The sequence below is a fragment of the Schistocerca gregaria genome, chromosome 3 (assembly GCF_023897955.1).
Source record: "Schistocerca gregaria isolate iqSchGreg1 chromosome 3, iqSchGreg1.2, whole genome shotgun sequence".
In the NCBI taxonomy this organism is placed as follows: Eukaryota; Metazoa; Arthropoda; class Insecta; order Orthoptera; family Acrididae; genus Schistocerca; species Schistocerca gregaria.
In genome coordinates this window covers 891,506,771-891,527,033 of record NC_064922.1, presented here as the reverse complement: position 1 = coordinate 891,527,033, position 20,263 = coordinate 891,506,771, and positions in this window count along the sequence as shown.

The window sequence follows — 20,263 nt, the reverse complement described above, 5'->3', positions numbered from 1 at the left end:
AATACGCTAATTCCTTCTCTGCTTGGAAACATTACATCCTCTGGAGGTGAGCCCTTAGTTAGAGGCACTTCCTTTAAGCAGGTATACCTATCAGCTGACTTCAGTCTAAAAATGGTGCAGCTCTAACACCAACTACTATAGGAATTTTTCCATGAGTGATACCACTACCACCACCACCCACTACACTGTCACCTATAAGCTTAGCCAGCCTCCCCTTCTCATACCTATTGAGGTGCAGGCCATGCCTAGTGAAATCCCACCTATTGATAGACCCAACAGGCAACACTGAGATGTGATCCATGCCCTCCGCCATCAGTGCCCTCCCCAGCCCCAAATTAACGCGCCTAACAGCCGCATTAAGGTGAGGCCGATCATGACCCTGAAACAGTAGCACGAAATGCACATTAGTACCACCAGTTTGAGTAGCTATCTTAACCAAGTCACCACTGACATCATATTCCCCGTCCCTATAGAGACTGTTTCCTGCTCCACCCACTACCACTACCTGATCCCCTTTCCTAAAATACTTACATAACTTCCCTATGCTTTCAGTCACCTGAGCCAACCCTGCACTAGGCTTCACAATGCTGGTGACCTGGTACTCCCCAACACTTCCTGCAACTGCTGGCCCACACCTCTACCGTGGGAACCACCTAGCAGCAGAACCTTCTCTCTGCTAGACTTTGCAACTAACCTAGGCCTCCTAATAGCTGAGGACTGCTGCAAGTTACCTACATCTACGGCTACACGAGGCTCCTCTCCTCACAACTCTGACAGTTGGTCGTATCTATTTCATGTATGCAAAGTAAAACTGTCTGAATACCTCCTCTTCCTAGCTACCTTCTTGCCAACTGCCAGTTCCCATTCCCCACCACCCTTCACCCTCCTCAACCTACCTAGTTCCTCCTTTGTGCATTGTAACTGCACCTGAAGGGCACAGATCTTACGCTCCTGCTCCTCTATTAACTTGTTTCTACTACAAATTCAACATTCCCAGGAGATGATCTCCATAAATTGACCACTGGCTTGCCCACTGCATTCCCCCCAATGAAAATACTTTGAACAAATCCCACACCGTAATCCACTACTCACAAACCTACGACAGAGCCCACACTTTTCACTCATGGTAAATGTTACAGTTACTGAAGAAAAACTATATGTCTACATTATCAAAGTTCAGTTACACCGGTAGAACTATTTAAGAACTAAAAATAATGGTCTCGAAATTCTCTGCCTACTAAGAAAGCAGCTACTTGTATTAATATTACTACAACACAGCCGATACCAATACCAGCAAAACTTCACAAAATTATTAGCTACAACCAAAAAATTAAAACTACAACTGTAACACTAAGCGAAGTTAAAACACTGTATTAAAATTTTAATGAAATATTTCACTAGAAATAACAATAAATGTCAGTTGAAAACTAAAGCACGAAAAATACTAACGACTTCAACACACTGAAAACCCTCTAAAACACAAAGGGCGAACGATTACAAAAGTTTATTAAGTCGTTATTTCGCCACAAACGGCACGCAACACCGCTGAAAACTATGAAATTTAATAACTATTACAGAGCACAAATAAGTTTGTCAGTATTTAGCTTATAACCGCTTCAGCTGCAGTGCACGCCGCAAAATGTAAACACACTACTGAGGCGCGAGGCTTAGACGAACGACGAAAGCAGACTCACAAACAGTCCACTCGAGTCGATAACACAGGAAGAAAGACTGAGATTAATGAAAAACCACTAATAAATTACTTTAACGGCAAATATTAAAACAAATAAACTTTAAAGTAAGTAAATGAAATCTAAAATTTATAAAATATTAAAGAGCTATTTCAACAGCAGTGCAGCACACGTGACGTCACACAATGTAATTTTCGATAATATGCCTGATTGTTACAGTGACCACTAGTTTCTGTTCAAATAGATGATTCCTCCTCACAATAAAATAGCTATGTGTGTGTTGTGGTATCCGTGTTTTCCTGTGTGGTTTGAGTACCCGTATTAATTATCACTCCAGTAAGACGTTTCCGTTTGGGCGACACTATCTTTACCTTGAAGTTTATTTGCATGATCTCATGGGTGCTTCCCTTCTCTTTAGGTCACCAGAGGTCGTACTATAGCATCTAGGGGGTCACCTGAATAGCATTACCGACACCCTGCCTACAATTCCGTCGACAATGATCCAGGATTTCTGACAGATTCCTGGCAGTTTTATAACGTAAGAAACCGCCTTGTGAGTCAGCAACATTCAATTTTGGCGCTATCTATCCAGGATTAATTTCCGAAATCCTGCGATCTTCTGACTTACGCAGTAACATTTAAGGTCGACAGAACTGAAGCGCGGAAGGTTACAGATGTTGCATAAATATCAATTAATTTGGTGAGAGAGAGATGTGTGACGACAACTATACAATCAATAGCTCTCATCGAAAGTTTTCTCCTTTACACCATCACCATGCCGAATATGATGATAAGTTCTGCTTTCAATCTTCTGCAACGTGAACGAGGAATAATTAGCTTTGGAACTTTTATTCCTATTAATGATTACCTCTTGTTTCTCCTAGTCCTATAATACCCATGACGATCTTCATGAAGATTCCCTTGCATCTGAAGATTTGACGTAATGGATCCTGATGTACGTAGAGGGGATCAGGTGTGCTTTGTAACCACCCCCTCACTTATCGACCTTAATAACAGTGAAAAATTATACCACGTGTATCTATCGGAAAGTTGGGAAAAGCAATCGTCACCGAAGTTAATCTGTCGGTAAAGAGGGAGGAAAGGTTACTTATCAGTGAAAGGAAAAATGCAAATGAAATTGGTGGAAATTAATTTTGAAAAAGGGTAAAGTTAATGAAGAAAGTAAATGTGCAGTCGCTACGTTAACAATTAACTTGCGTTAATTGGATATTTGAGATTTTGGGGAAACTGCAGTCGCCAGTCCTATGGACAACTACTATAATAACTGAAAAAGAAAGGTTAATGAACATATAATTAACACTAAAAGCGTGGCAACTGAAAGTTGACACGTGTTGTGTGAAAACTGAATGTTTGTCAGAAGTAATAAATTTCGCTACACTCTGACTTAATTTAGCAAAAGAATTAATAAAACCGGAAAATTGAAAGTTAATTTAGTGATTGAAATTAATAGTGAACTTTGTTTCTGAAGCACTACCAAATTCAATAAAATAAGGTTAGTCTTGGGCTACATCAACAATCATCTCAAAAGCAACTTGAATCTTCGCAATTTAGAAATAAGAGACTTAACTTTGAACAATTAACAATAGTAAAATATAGTATGTACCAAGCTCAGCTGCAGTCACAGGTAAGCTAAAACATGGTAACAAAACTCGCACTCTTAATTTGTAGCCAGCTATGAATACTTCCCCCCCCCCCCCCCCCCCCCATTAACCATGGACCTTGCCGTTGGTGGGGAGGCTTGCGTGGCTCAGCGATACAGATGGCCGTACCGTAGGTGCAACCACAACGGAGGGGTATCTGTTGAGAGGCCAGACAAACGTGTGGTTCCTGAAGAGGGGCAGCAGCCTTTTCAGTAGTTGCAGGGGCAACAGTCTGGATGATTGACTGATCTGGCCTTGCAACATTAACCAAAACGGTCTTACTGTGCTGGTACTGCGAACGGCTGAAAGCAAGGGGAAACTACAGCCGTAATTTTTCCCGAGGACATGCAGCTTTACTGTATGATTAAATGATGATGGCATCCTCTTGGGTAAAATATTCCGGAGGTAAAATAGTCCCCCATTCGGATCTCCGGGCGGGGACTACTCAGGAGGATGTCGTTATCAGGAGAAAGAAAACTGGCGTTCTACGGATCGGAGCGTGGAATGTCAGATCCCTTAATCGGGCAGGTAGGTTAGAAAATTTAGAAAGGGAAATGGATAGGTTAAAGTTAGATATAGTGGGAATGAGTGAAGTTCGGTGGCAGGAGGAACAAGACTTCTGGTCAGGTGACTACAGGGTTATAAACACAAAATCAAATAGGGGTAATGCAGGAGTAGGTTTAATAATGAATAGGAAAATAGGAATGCGGGTAAGCTACTACAAACAGCATAGTTAACGCATTATTGTGGCCAAGATAGATACGAAGCCCACACCTACTACAGTAGTACAAGTTTATATGCCAACTAGCTCTGCAGATGATGAAGAAATTGAAGAAATGTACGATGAAATAAAAGAAATTGCTCAGATAGTGAAGGGAGACGAAAATTTAATAGTAATGGGTGACTGGAATTCGGCAGTAGGAAAAGGGAGAGAAGGAAACATAGTAGGTGAATATGGATTGGGGCTAAGAAATGAAAGAGGAAGCCGCCTAGTAGAATTTTGCACAGAGCACAACTTAATCATAGCTAACACTTGGTTTAAGAATCATGAATGAAGGTTGTATACGTGGAAGAACCCTGGAGATACTAAAAGGTATCAAATAGATTATATAATGGTAAGACAGAGATATAGGAACCAGGTTTTAAGTTGTAAGACATTTCCAGGGGCAGATGTGGACTCGGAACACAATCTATTGGTTATGACCTGTAGATTAAAACTGAAGAAACTGCAAAAATGTGGGAAATTAAGGAGATGGGTCCTGGATAAACTGAAAGAACCAAAGGTTGTACAGAGTTTCAGGGAGAGCATAAGGGGACAATTGACAGGAATAGGGGAAAGAAATACCGTAGAAGAAGAATGGGTAGCTCTGAGGAATGAAGTAGTGAAGGCAGCAGAGGATAAAGTAGGTAAAAAGACGAGGGCTGCTAGAAATCCTTGGGTAACAGAAGAAATATTGAATTTAATTGATGAAAGGAGAAAATATAAAAATGCAGTAAATGAAGCAGGCAAAAAGGAATACAGACGTCTCAAAAATGAGATCGACAGGAAGTGCAAAATGGCTAAACAGGGATGGCTAGAGGACAAATGTAAGGATGTAGAAGCTTATCTCACTAGGGGTAAGATAGATACTGCCTACAGGAAAATTAAAGAGACCTTTGGAGAGAAGACAACCACGTGTATGAATATCAAGAGCTCAGATGGCAACCCAGTTCTAAGCAAAGAAGGGAAGGCAGAAAGGTGGAAGGAGTATATAGAAGGTTTACACAAGGGTGATGTACTTGAGGACAATATTATGGAAATGGAAGAGGATGTAGATGAAGACGAAATGGGAGATACGATACTGCGTGAAGAGTTTGACAGAGCACTGAAAGACCTGAGTCGAAACAAGGCCCCCGGAGTAGACAACATTCCATTAGAACTACTGACGGCCTTGGGAGAGCCAGTCATGACAAAACTCTACCAGCTGGTGAGCAAGATGTATGAGACAGGCGAAATACCCTCAGACTTCAAGAAGAATATAATAATTCCAATCCCAAAGAAAGCAGGTGTTGACAGATGTGAAAATTACCGAACTATCAGTTTAATAAGTCACAGCTGCAAAATACTAACGCGAATTCTTTACAGACGAATGGAAAAACTGGTAGATGCGGACCTCGGGGAGGATCAGTTTGGATTCCGTCGAAATGTTGGAACACGTGAGGCAATACTGACCTTACGACTTATCTTAGAAGAAAGATTAAGAAAAGGCAAACCTACGTTTCTAGCATTTGTAGACTTAGAGAAAGCTTTTGACAATGTTGACTGGAATACTCTTTTTCAAATTCTAAAGGTGGCAGGGGTAAAATACAGGGAGCGAAAGGCTATTTACAATCTGTACAGAAACCAGATGGCAGTCATAAAAGTCGAGGGGCATGAAAGGGAAGCAGTGGTTGGGAAAGGAGTGAGACAGGGTTGTAGCCTCTCCCCAATGTTATTCAATCTGTATATTGAGCAAGCAGTAAAGGAAACAAAAGAAAAATTTGGAGTAGGTATTAAAATTCATGGAGAAGAAGTAAAAACTTTGAGGTTCGCCGATGACATTGTAATTCTGTCAGAGACGGCAAAAGACTTGGAAGAGCAGTTGAACGGAATGGACAGTGTCTTGAAAAGAGGATATAAGATGAACATCAACAAAAGCAAAACGAGGATAATGGAATGTAGTCAAATTAAATCGGGTGATGCGGAGGGAATTAGATTAGGAAATGAGACACTTAAAGTAGTAAAGGAGTTTTGCTATTTAGGAAGTAAAATAACTGATGATGGTCGAAGTAGAGAGGATATAAAATGTAGACTGGCGATGGCAAGGAAAGCGTTTCTGAAGAAGAGAAATTTGTTAACATCGAATTTAGATTTATGTATCAGGAAGTCGTTTCTGAAAGTATTTGTTTGGAGTGTAGCCATGTATGGAAGTGAAACATGGACAATAACTAGTTTGGACAAGAAGAGAATAGAAGCTTTCGAAATGTGGTGCTACAGAAGAATACTGAAGATAAGGTGGATAGATCACGTATCTAATGAGGAGGTATTGAATAGGATTGGGGAGAAGAGAAGTTTGTGGCACAACTTGACTAGAAGAAGGGATCGGTTGTAGGACATGTTTTGAGGCATCAAGGGATAACAAATTTAGCGTTGGAGGGCAGCGTGGAGGGTAAAAATCGTAGAGGGAGACCGAGAGATAAGTACACTAAGCAGATTCAGAAGGATGTAGGTTGCAGTAGGTACTGGGAGATGAAGCAGCTTGCACAGGATAGAGTAGCATGGAGAGCTGCATCAAACCAGTCTCAGGACTGAAGACAACAACAACAACACAACAACATGAATACTTTAACTGAATTTTGAAATGAAAGCAGTGAAATAGAATGATATTACTTTAATGCTGGCGTTTGAATTTCAACGACACTCGGGTTCATTTCGGAAAAGGAAGAGACCCTGGTTGGTAATGCAATTGGGACAATGAGCAACAAAGGTTCATACTAAGTTGCTGTATTTTAGTGATGCAAGTGAAACAGTTTGAAAAGGTGAAGTCTGCAATACAGTTCTAATACTTTACGTGCTTTCAGTCTTCCTTGTTGGTTGATTGAAGGTTTGAAGTCGTCGATCGAGGAGGTGGCGACACTTACTCGCTGTTGCAGAAGCTGGATGTTGGCGCGCCTTCTTCTCGACACGGTCACCAGGCGAAACGGGCTCTTGATATGTACCAGCTAATGTTACCCGTCCGCGACATCGTGCCGCAATTGCATGCTGCCAACCCCGAATGCGCGGCAACTCGCGGGAGTGACACTCAACACACCTGCTCCATCACCCTGCTCCAGCCAGACTCTGCTCCGACCGCGCTCCACGCGGCTGAGTTAACAATACCCAAGATCCTAAACACTTTGACTCTCCACACGATCTATCGATGTAATCCTTCGATGGCATAGTTTTCCCTAGGCAAGAGCCAGCATAAAAATACAAATAATATTTGCAAAACAAACCAATTATACATCGACACACACACACACACACACACACACACACATATATATATATATATATATATATATATATATATATATATATATATATATAAACAAGAGAGGAGGTTTTAAAAAATTTTAAGGTGTACAGTTTTCAATTTTTCCGCCACCCTCTCAGATTACATTAATGTGGCGTAATATGAATTACTATAACTTTGGTGCATTCAACTGACGTCTGTATGAGTTAATATAACTCGTTTGTCTGTACGGATAAACCTTATAGGTACCTACGCAATGTTAAAGAGAAGACTGTTTCTGTACCAGATGAGTATACAGTGCAGGTTATCGAGGAGTTTGGAGATGTAGTTCAACTTGGATTACTTAATTATGAATCATATATAACAAGTGCTCTGAATTAGGAGAGGATCTGGAGATTATTGATGGAGGTATAGTTAATGAAGTAGCTGAGGTTGTGCTTGTTGGGAATTTGAATCAGCAGACAGACAGGTAAGTTCGATCTTTAGTGGCTAGTTAAAGGTTAGAACTAGTTTCAGAGCCTAATGTGATAATTGAAATGAACTGATAGTAAGCACGGCTGAGTTAGCCGAAATGTCGTATGATCATGAAGGTGAGAGCGAGTTGAGTGAACGAAACTACGGAGAGCAATAGGGTTTCAGTACACGTGAAGGTTGATGAATTGTTTATAAGTATTTCCCTATGCATATTGGTTTCAATTTTCAAAACCAGACATCAGGGAGCATTAGGCTACAATTGAAAGAAAATTATGTATAAAGGTTGCTTCCCTTACCACAGAGCAACTTGTGAATGTCAGCATGAAATTGTAGATTGATGAAGCGAGATTAGCTGACGACCGAATGTTCGACTTTGGGGTTAGAGGATACGGAATCGGCGAAACATTCTTTGCAAACTTATTATTTATCGGTAGTGTATGTATAGAAATTAGGTAATTAAGCAGTAGTGCGATATGTATCTCAAGAATATAATTTGCTTTCATATGAAAAATTAGACGCCATAAAATAACTACAAAAAGGTTGTGCGCGGTAAAGTGTTACTATAAACGAGTAAGAGGTCACGCGAAAGCATATTTACTAGCCATAAATTTTTTCTACTTATACTGTGTCCCACACGATTCGCGAAAAAATTCATAATAAAGCTGTGGAGATTGAGATCCTCAGGAATCGCAAATTGAAACGTAGGCGACGGATTTCACACCTCAAGAGATTCGTTGAATAGATAGTAACCACCTTCATAGCTATGGGCGAGAGACAACGGAGAATGAAAGAGATAATTAGCGCCTGGACGACTTTCCGGTGATGTTAAAGCTGTTGAGGCAGTATGGACATAGCAAAAATATATAAGTATATAGTTTGGCAATACCGGCTACGACCTTCTTCTTCAGTGGAGATGCACGCATATTCCCCGAACTCTTACGGGACTTGGTGACAATGTCTCCCACGAGTAATGAGTGTGTTGGGGTGGGACACTACGAATATGTAGTGTGTGGACATGTCAGGTGAGAATGTGGGTCTCGCGGAAAGCGCGCGCGAGATAGTCCCTGCAGTCGCGTTATCCTCTGTGCCCTCGGTGGCTGAGATGGGTCAGCCGGCGCGGTAGCTCAGAGTGTTCGGTTAGAGAACTGGTTGGCCTCTGTAATAAAAGAACTGAGTGAAAGGATCAATAAACGAACTAGAGCGGATGTCATGTGACGTCCGCAACAACCAACACAAAGAACAAAATGCAAAACAAAAAAAAGATGTATAGAGCGTCTGCCATATAAGCAGGAGATCCTGGGTTCGGGTGCAGATCGGGGCACACAGTTTCACCTGTCCCCGTTGATATATATCAACGCCCGTCACCAGCTGAAGGTATTCATTCTAATTTCATTACAAAAATACGTTCATTTGGCGAGACTTGGTATAAATTTTCCTTCGAGGACTTTTTTTTGCTTTTTATAAGTGATATTTGAGGCCAGCACCGAGAAGCACTGTGCAATTATTTCGGGCAGCCAGGGGGCGCCGAGGTTATTACGTTTTGCTGGACGTGAAAGAGTGCCAAGCTTATAAGGATTTTTGTTGTGTTTGCGGCTACGTGCGCCAGTAGCGAGAGGCGCTGTGCGATTATTACGGCGAGCCAACAGGCGCCGAGGTTATTACGTTTTGCCGGACACGACGGAGTGCCGAGCTTCTGAGTATTTTGTTGTAATTGAGATTGAATTCGCCAGAAACATTATGCACTGTGTGACTGTCCAACTATGGTTATTTTATTACACTCCACGTATTTTTGCTTGCCGTATTTCGTTGGAAGACAGCTTATTATGAGAGTTTTACAGCAATACGAACACCACACATGTGTCCTAGAGCTTGGTATAGAAAATTTTAACGTAAAAAAGAGAGGTGAAATACGGAAATACGTACAGATATGTCAACTGCATTGCGCAACAGAAATAATAAAATATAGGGATATTTACAGGTGTAGCGAGCCCGTCCGGCTAGCCGTGCGGTCTAACACACTGCTTCTAGAGCAGGAAGGCGAGCCGGCTCCCGGCAAGAATCCGCCAGGCGGATTAGTATCAAGGTCCGGTGTCCCGGCCAGCCTGTGGATGGTTTCTGATAGTTTCTAAGGCGGTTGTCCATCTGCCTCGACGAATACGGACTGGTTCCGCTCAGTTACACTATGTCGGCGATTGCTGCGCAAACACTCTCTCCACGAACGCGTACACCATGATTACTGTACCACGTTCTCGTCTGGAATGGAGACGTACCCTGGAGGATGGGTGGGGGGAGGGGGGTCCACTGGGCGCCGAAGCGCACAATAACCCTGGGTTCGGTGTGGGGCGGCGGTGGGGTGAGTGGACTGCTGTAGCCTGTTGTGGGGTTGTGTACCACTGACGGCTACAACGGGGACGAAGCCTCTCCGTCGTTTCTAGGTCCCCGGTTCCATACATACATACATATAGGTTTATCAACTGCACTACAGAACAGAATTAAAGGATCAAGTTTTTCAAAATTCTGTAACTGTCTTCCAATGAAACACAGAAGTTTCAGATTTGTCTCAAAGATTTCCACAACCTTCCTCGGTAAAAATGGTAGGGCATGACACCCCGGGACATCGCTCTCGGGCTCGCCATTGCTTTAAACAGTAAGATGTCAACACATACCGAAAAGAAGAATAGAGCCCAAAAGTTCATATGACGTGTAAGATCGGCTAATGATGTCATCACTGGCACCAGATTTCACCAGAATCCTGTCCAACGCCACCGTGGTCGTGATGCATGATCGGAAGGTCGTCAAACTGTCTCTTGCTCACGTTTCATTGCTTTGGGCCCCACTGGCAGAGTTGACAGCACAGTGTTTTCTTTTGGGTGGCGGTGGAACAGATTTCAGACTCACCGCCTCTCAGAAACGACACGGAAAGGGCACAGGAGAAGGTATAAATGGCGTCAATGAAACCACCTCTTACCTTAGGGCGAATATTCTGACACATTTCGAGGCCGAAAAGAACAGTTACCAGTGCGAAGAGGAACAGAACGACGTTCTTGGAAATCTTTCATGCTGTTGACAACGCTGGAAGTTTCAACCCCTCTCAATGGACGTTGCGGAGCTGCATCCCCATTGAAAGTCATCACTTCCGTTTGGAGCACATCGCGACCACAATTTTTGGTCTCACGTACAAGTTAGCACCACCAGAATGGTCCAAAACGAGTCGACGGAATTTGAGCGTGATCGGAAGCAGCAAAGAGTGCTTATGCTTCTTCAGCTCTCCAGTTTCACACCCTCCTGTGGCGTAATCACAGACGGATGAGACAGTGACACACCAGTGAATACAACGCTAAAGCGCACCTTTGAGACACCTCACTCCGTCACTTTAGTTATACCCTCATTGGCACCGGCCGAAATTGAATGATAATTTTAAAAATGTGCGTAATAGCCGTAGGCTCCTGCATGAAGGCACCCCTTGCCACTTATACAAAGGCGGTTGCATCAGTCATTTTTAAAAATCGTAATCAGTGTTGATTCGTGCCACCACCTCAGGGCTATTCGTCTCTATTCTGAGCGGTAATGTGTTTGAAACCTTTCCCTCGGCCATCCAAAAGAAAACCGCCTGATTTCAACGCTGCCAGAGGGGTCAAAAGAAGGGTTGATACAAGAGAGGGTGTGACGACGTCCCCATCGTGCGACACGTCCGTGGAGACGTTGGACAGAACTTGGTGAAATTTGGTGCCAATGTGACTTCGTTAACCGACTTTACCGCTCATATGATCTTCCGAGTTGCGGCCAGTTTTTCTCATCCGTCGACACCTTGCCGTCTGAAGTGTCACCGAGCCGGAGGCTGACGTCTTAGGGCGCCGTGCTTTCGCAACATTACACAGGAAGGTTGTAACCACAATTTCAAACTTCTTCTTTGGAAGGGAAGACAATTACAGGGTTTCGACAAAGTGGTCCTTTAATTCTGTTGCGCTGTGTAGTTATGTAAAAGTTTTATGTTTATTATAAATAAATTAATAACCTACATACATTGTGTAGCTTGTACGTTTCAGGACTGTCCTAATAAATGTAGATCACTGGGTATTTTAACTGAAGGACTGAAGGATGATTAAATAAGAGGATATGAGAGAGAGAGACAGAGAGAGAGAGAGAGAGAGAGAGAGAGAGAGAGAGAGAGAGAGAGAGAGAGAGAGAGATCTATCATGAGATTCAGTGAATACAATGTTCCAATACGTCAGTACAACGAAAAATCAATCTGAAGTTGAAAATTTTATTTTATTTTATTCAGTAGATGGCTAGTTTCGGGCCGAGACCTCATTTTCGAATCATCGTAACATAGTTAAAAATGGTATTTCCGAAGATGTGAAAACCAGAATGAGATTTTCACTCTGCAGCGGAGTGTGCGCTCATATGAAACTTCCTGTCAGATTAAAACTGTGTGCTGGACCAAGACTCGAACTCGGGACCTTTGCCTTTCGCGGGCAAGTACTCTACTGGCGGGAGTAAAGCTGTGAGTCGCGCTTGGGTAGCTCAGTTTGTACAGCACTTGTTCACGAAAGGCAAAGGTCCCGAGTTCGAGTCTCGGTCCGGAACACAGTTTTATACTGTTAGGAAGTTTCATATCAGCGTACACTCCGCTGCAGAGTGAAAATCTCATTCTGTAAACATCCCCCAGGCTGTGGATAAGCCATGTCTCCGCAATATCCTTTCTTCCAGGCGTGCTAGTTCTGCAAGATTCGCAGGAGAGCTTCTGTGAAGTTTGGAAGGTAAGAGACGAGGTACTAGCGGACGTATAAGTGTGAGGACGGGGGGTGGTAGCTCAGATGGTAGTGCACTTGCCCTTGAAAGGCAAAGGTCCCGAGTTCGAGTTTTAATCTGCCACGAAGTTACAAATCAGCGCACATTTCGCTGCAGAGTGAAAATCTCATTCTGATTTTCACATCTTCGGAAATACCATTTTTAACTATGTTACGATGATTTGAAAATGGATCTCGGCCCGAAACTAGTCACCGAGTGAATAAAAATAAGTTAAATTGGCAACTTTGGATTGATTTTTGCTGTACTGATTAACAGAAGTTGCTGACCCATAGCTAACCCATGATGCTGGAAGTTCTCAGTCTCAATACATATATCTGATATACAGTCAATGGAACAGCGACCAATACAGTGCTGAAAAAGAATTATAAACATAACGACTGCCTGGCATGGTACGGTACTGTGTACCAAAATCGGTAGTTAATAGGCAAAGTAAATAAATTGGTACTTTAAATTAAAAGATAAACATTTTCGGTTACAATACCATCACAGCAATCGACTATAGCGCACAACAATAATTTTATTATTGTATGTGTAATGACATGATAGTACACTGTTCGATAGCATTTATGGGCAACGTGCAATACACAACCACAAGTGGTCCGGATCACTCACGGATGACCCACCAGTGAAAGCGGCACGGCCTTGGCCGATTGCCAAACCGAGCGAGTCCTGTCGGGTACACGACTGGTCTGAAACCCACTTGCAGCGAGCTGTAAGGGTGTAAGGGGGCACATACGCGTCGGCACACGGAGCGCTTCCTCCAGGGAAACCTAAGCGAATGGTTTTTCGGCGCAGCCGCCTACTCATTGCTGGCGTTCTGCGTCGCCGCTACGAAAGATGACGCCACGACTGACCTATATACTACAGCCACGAACCCTGCAGAGTACGAGGAGATGCTATGGATGTCATCGAATTCGCATCGGCTCTGTAAGCAATCAGGCAGGCTGTTAGTTGGCAACAATTAGGAAACTTCTGTAGGAGATCGATACAAGGAACTTGCAACAGACAGTGAGGCGCCCAGTACGCCACGCTACATATGTAAATATTACGCATCCGCCACGGAACATGAACCCTTTCTATGACTTTCCATTTCAGTCCTGAGTCAAGATGCTCAGATACGCACGACGCCATCTTGCATAATTGCTTGTATGGTAGAATGAACTTTTTAATGACACTCGCCACTATCACATTCCATTTGAAAGTCATTAACACTTTTCAGATTGCTCATGAATTTATTAAAAACTGATCTACTATTGCACCTCGATACTGTCGAAATTTACATTGGACACTATTAGTGATGTGGAGAAAGTCCCACTATTGTAAATAGCATGCACTATCTCCTTAACTTCAATTGTAAACATTTTAAGCAAAATCTGTGATGAAGACAATATATTCGGTGTTCAATAATTAATTGCAGATATTCAGTCGGTGGGTCCGTGTAGTGTTATGCTGGCCACGTTCCTAAACTTGTAGCACGTTCCATAGGCCGTTTTCAACAGGCTCGGCCGCAGCGATCAATTTCCATACCACTCCGTCCCAATCTACTACAGTCTCTTATAGAAGATTAACGCAATAAAAAGTCGCAGAATTAAAGCTGCCCCACCATCTGTTTCATGGCTCTGGCTTTGGTTCTAATTTTCTAAGTATTCCATATATTGCTTGTTACACTCCATAATAAAGACAGATCATGATTCTTCCTGATAATTAATAATTCATTAACCATCTGTTGGTATAGGGACTCAACTAGACCACGTCTTTACTCTCTCAAAAAAAGCAGCCGAAGTCGGTACTTCCCTCCAAAACTAAACTAATACCATAAACAAGGGATAAACACCTAATGTAAGGAGCGAACATCAAAGCTGCAAACTAGTCATACATAATCTTTGGTCCAACAGTACTGTGATTAAAAATACATTTAACAGCAGGTGCATCGGAAAGTGAACTGGAAATCCCTTGAGGAAAGGCGATGTTCTTTTCGAGGAGCACTATTCAGATGGTTCAAATGGCTCTCAGTACAATGGGACTTAACTTCTGAGGTCATCAGTTCCCTAAAACTTAGAACTACTTAAACCTAACTAACCTAAGGACATCACACACATCCGTGCCCGAGGCAGGATTCGAACCTGCGACAGTAGCAGTCGCGCGGTTCCGGACTGAAGCGCCTAGAACTGCTCGGTCATAGCGGCCGGCGGCCGGACATTAATGGACAGTATTCGCAGAGTATTAGCATGGTCTAGCAGAAAATGATAAGAGAACAGTTAAAAAAATGTTCAAATGTGTGAGAGCTCTAAAGGGACCAAACTGCTGAGGTCATCGGTCCCTGGACTTACATACTACTTAAACTAACTTAAGCTACGAACAACACAATGCCCGAGGGAGGACTCGAACCTCCGCTGGAGGGGCCGTGCAGTCAGTGACATGGCGCCTCAAACCGCGTGGCCACTCCGCACGGCCGAGAACAGTTATTAGTGATCCACAAATTGTGTATCAGACTTACAGGAACATTGCATAGCCGAGGGCTCTGAATTATATTGCCTGTCGCCCATCGCTTGCGACAACATGGAATACATTCAAGCTAAGTACTGTCAAAGTTGCTTTCCTGAAATAAAACTACTAATGTTATTGGCTTGAACTGTTGTATAGCATTCCGAGAACGCAGCATACTTTAGGTACCCTGTACGAGACGAGTAGGCAAGATCCCACACTGGATATTGCTGCATTTATACGATCTCTACTAAAACGTATCGATGAGACGAATATCACACTAGAATATCGGACTAGTCTTATCTGTGACCGCTCTATCGAAATGGTATGTAGAATTAGCCATAAAAATCATTTTGGTCCTAACGGGATGTGTGTGGTGTCCTTAGGTTAGTTAGGTTTAAGTAGTTTTAAATTCTAGGGGACTAATGACCTCATATGTTAAGTCCAAAGGGTTCAGAGTCATTTGAACCAATTTCCGGCCCAGGCTGACAGGAGCGGCGCTAATATTCACTTCAGCTGGGTGCCGCTCCTGTCGTGGTGACGTCTAGAGATGGGCAAACTCGTTCATCCTTGGGAACTAGTTCACTGCTGATCGTTCTTTTTTGGGAACCGTTCATTTTTACTCGTTCACCGTTCATTTGTGCTTGGCATACGGTTCTTATGAAAAACTGAGAACTAGTAGCGTAGGTGACTGAAGGATGGAGGGCACCTAGAGGTGGCATTTGCCTCCCCCTTGGAATATAGAGTTTTTATTTATTACAGAATTCTTACACACTTTTAGAAGTAATTTCTGTGATTGTGCAGAACCTCTCCTTTAGCCAACCGTAGCGTAGTGTGGCTGATCGCAGGGAAATAATATAGGGTGGCGCACGGAAAACAGGCCCCGAGTACAGACTGCTCGCCAGTTACGGACGATGTGTTGCCCGTTACGAGCAGATACAACGAACAGACAAACATGTAATAATTAGGCATTGAAGAAATAACAATCTAATGCAAGCAAAAATTGCAATACAGTCGATGACGATGTGTAGAGAGCTGGAGAAGAGAACATGAAAATCTCACGCGAAGCGCGTGAGCTATAGCTCATGTAGTCTTGTAAACCTGTTGGTGGCTGTTTCCAACTTACTAGACCACAAGTGTCCTGTATAAAATTCTTCGTTTCGACTTCCACTACATAACTATGCTACGTTGGAAATAATAATCGTTTACACCCTATATATACTTCACGTTGTCTCGGAGTTCGTAGCCGAAGTAGAGACTTTATGGAAGCATACAAATAAGATGTGTTTTTCTCATACTTGCGTCACACGCTCAGTAAAAAGTAGATTTTTATGTTGCATTATTAAAGTTAATGCAGCAATAATAATAATTAAGTTCGCAGTAAGAAAGTTTTTGGTTTGAAAGCTCCTTCTGAAGAAACGTTTTTGAGATAATAAGTAATTACGATTTTATGGCAATCTATGTCTTTTCAAATGGAGAAGCACCAAAATGACCCTCAACCCACTTTTTTTTATTTTTCAGAAAGCAAACTAGCAGGTAATGCAAATTGAAAACAACCAAACTTAAAAATAATTAGAGCCTTCCAAAATGTAATGTTTTGTATATGAAAGATACACGAAAATTGTTTTATATGAATTTTCTTGCACTAGAAATTAAGCAAATTGTTGAAGGTTAGCTGCTAAATCAAGTCGATGAAACCAAAAAAATACACTCCTGGAAATGGAAAAAAGAACACATTGACACCGGTGTGTCAGACCCACCATACTTGCTCCGGACACTGCGAGAGGGCTGTACAAGCAATGATCACACGCACGGCACAGCGGACACATCAGGAACCGCGGTGTTGGCCGTCAAATTGCGCTAGCTGCGCAGCATTTGTGCACCGCCGCCGTGTCAGCCAGTTTGCCGTGGCATACGGAGCTCCATCGCAGTCTTTAACACTGGTAGCATGCCGCGACAGCGTGGACGTGAACCGTATGTGCAGTTGACGGACTTTGAGCGAGGGCGTATAGTGGGCATGCGGGAGGCCGGGTGGACGTACCGCCTAATTGCTCAACACGTGGGGCGTGAGGTCTCCACAGTACATCGATGTTGTCGCCAGTGGTCGGCGGAAGGTGCACGTGCCCGTCGACCTGGGACCTGACCGCAGCGACGCACGGATGCACGCCAAGACCATAGGATCCTACGCAGTGCCGTAGGGGACCGCACCGCCACTTCCCAGCAAATTAGGGACACTGTTGCTCCTGGGGTATCGGCGAGGACCATTCGCAACCGTCTCCATGAAGCTGGGCTACGGTCCCGCACACCGTTAGGCCGTCTTCCGCTCACGCCCCAACATCGTGCAGCCCGCCTCCAGTGGTGTCGCGACAGGCGTGAATGGAGGGACGAATGGAGACGTGTCGTCTTCAGCGATGAGAGTCGCTTCTGCCTTGGTGCCAATGATGGTCGTATGCGTGTTTGGCGCCGTGCAGGTGAGCGCCACAATCAGGACTGCATACGACCGAGGCACACAGGGCCAACACCCGGCATCATGGTGTGGGGAGCGATCTCCTACACTGGCCGTACACCTCTGGTGATAATCGAGGGGACACTGAATAGTGCACGGTACATCCAAACCGTCATCGAACCCATCGTTCTACCATTCCTAGACCGGCAAGGGAACTTGCTGTTCCAACAGGACAATGCACGTCCGCATGTATCCCGTGCCACCCAACGTGCTCTAGAAGGTGTAAGTCAACTACCCTGGCCAGCAAGATCTCCGGATCTGTCCCCCATTGAGCATGTTTGGGACTCGATGAAGCGTCGTCTCACGCAGTCTGCACGTCCAGCACGAACGCTGGTCCAACTGAGGCGCCAGGTGGAAATGGCATGGCAAGCCGTTCCACAGGACTACATCCAGCATCTCTACGATCGTCTCCATGGGGGAATAGCAGCCTGCATTGCTGCGAAAGGTGGATATACACTGTACTAGTGCCGACATTGTGCATGCTCTGTTGCCTGTGTCTATGTGCCTGTGGTTCTGTCAGTGTGATCATGTGATGTATCTGACCCCAGGAATGTGTCAATAAAGTTTCCCCTTCCTGGAACAATGAATTCACGGTGTTCTTATTTCAATTTCCAGGAGTGTATATGAGTAACAAAAAACTTGCTTGCTATAAGTATGTCTTCTGTTGTTCATCATTATAATGAAGTGAGCTGATATGCCCTTTTGTTACCTGAAAAGACGTACCTATTACATACAACGTAATTTTTAATTAATTCACGTAACTATGAAATACTTTTTGATTACCGGTCGTGGACGCTGAATAGCCAGAAGAAAGTTCAAGAAGAGTTTGGAACACATGTAAAATAGGCGAGAGCAGTGAACGAAACGAACAATTGGATACTGTATTAACTGGGAGCAGTTGGCAGTGGAACTGAGACCGGTGGTCCTGCGAAGAACGACGAGTGCGGCCGAGGGAGACCGAGACTGAGACGAGCACGCGACCGAGGCTGGAACGAGAACTGCCGAAGTGAAATAGTGAAATATGATCGGATCGTTCTTCGTTCCCGGGAACTATAAGTAGACCGCCGCGACCGAAGTGAACTATGAACCGATTGTTCCTTGGAATTCGTTCCTCGGTCCTTTCGTTCATCTTGGTGAACCGTTCCTCTTCACCCGTTCGTTCTCGAACTACCCGTCTCTAGTGACGTCCTGGTCAGCGTTCTACTGGCTGGCGTCGCCTCGCCGCCTGATCTGGCCTTGCGTTCTCCCTCTTCGTTCCGGCGCTTGTGGAACATCCAGTAGTCCAGCAGCCACAGCATCGCCCTGGCCCACGCTGTCTGCTACCGCCAACAAATGCAGCGCTACTAAATCTCTGTTGTATTTTCGATTATCGTTCGCGTTATACGAATTTCGGACTAGACTAATTTGGTAGCGCTCTGTCGAATGGGCTCCTAAAATATCGATCTAAAATTTTTTTTTTTTTTTGTAATGTGAAACAGACCGCCGCTTTCTTTTGACATTGGACATCGCCTGAAAGGACTGACTCGAGCTACCCAACACAAAACCAAAATTGCAAATATCCGCAAAAACATCAGATTAATTTGCCTGACGATTCTTAGGAGAGACATCCGGTATATTTGCTGTATTCAAATCTAAAACAAACTAACCCTCATTCCATGGAAGATCTTCACCAAAAAAGTCTCATCATCGGTAGCGGGTAGCATCCTTTTTGATCCTTTGATGGCAGGGCCCTTTTGTTTGTAAATTCTGGGTTATTCATCTTTCAGTTTGCTATCTATATAAGAGGGCTGACATAACCATCTCAGTCGTTTTATTTTTTGGTAGTCAGTCATAGAGTGTCTTGTTTTCCTGCTCGGTACATTGTATACTAGTTTCAGAAGTGTCACATTAGTGCACTGCTTCCATCATGAACAGATTCGTAATAAGGAAAGAGAAAGCCCTAGACGTCGACAGCTCTACATTAGAGGAGAGTGGAAATGAATGTACTAATATTCGAATGAGAACCAAAATCGGACCGTCTTCGTTACCACTATTAGTCATTGCCCTTCCCGTTCCACTCGCAAATGGAGCGAGGGAAAGGCGACTGTCTCTGTGTCTCCACATGAGCCCTTATTTCTCTTATCTTATCTTCGGTGCCTTTACGCGGAATGTACATTGACGGCAGTAGAATTGTTCTGCACTGAGCTCCAAATGCCAGTTCTCTAAATTTTCTCAATAGTCCAGGATTCCCATTTGAGTTGCCAAAGCATCTCGGTAATACTTCTGTGTTGGTAGAACTTACGGGTAAGCTTGCGCTCCATCTCTGATGACCTCGATGTCTAGGAGACGTTAAACTCTAGCTTCCTTTTTGCCTTTCTTCCTGCCTTCCTTCCTTTCTTTCCTTCCTTCCTGAACGATAATAACAGCTGGGGGATTACAACCATCAGCAAACTAAAGGAGGCTCTGCAAACGGGGCCTAGTAATCAAATCTGCGAATCGAACAGCATGCCGTCTTAATTGATGCATTTGTCGACAAGAAGAACGCAACTGCCTGATAGTGAGTAGCCTTAGAGGAGATGGTACTCTAACATTAATTTTTTTTTCTTAAAAGGATCTTCTGAT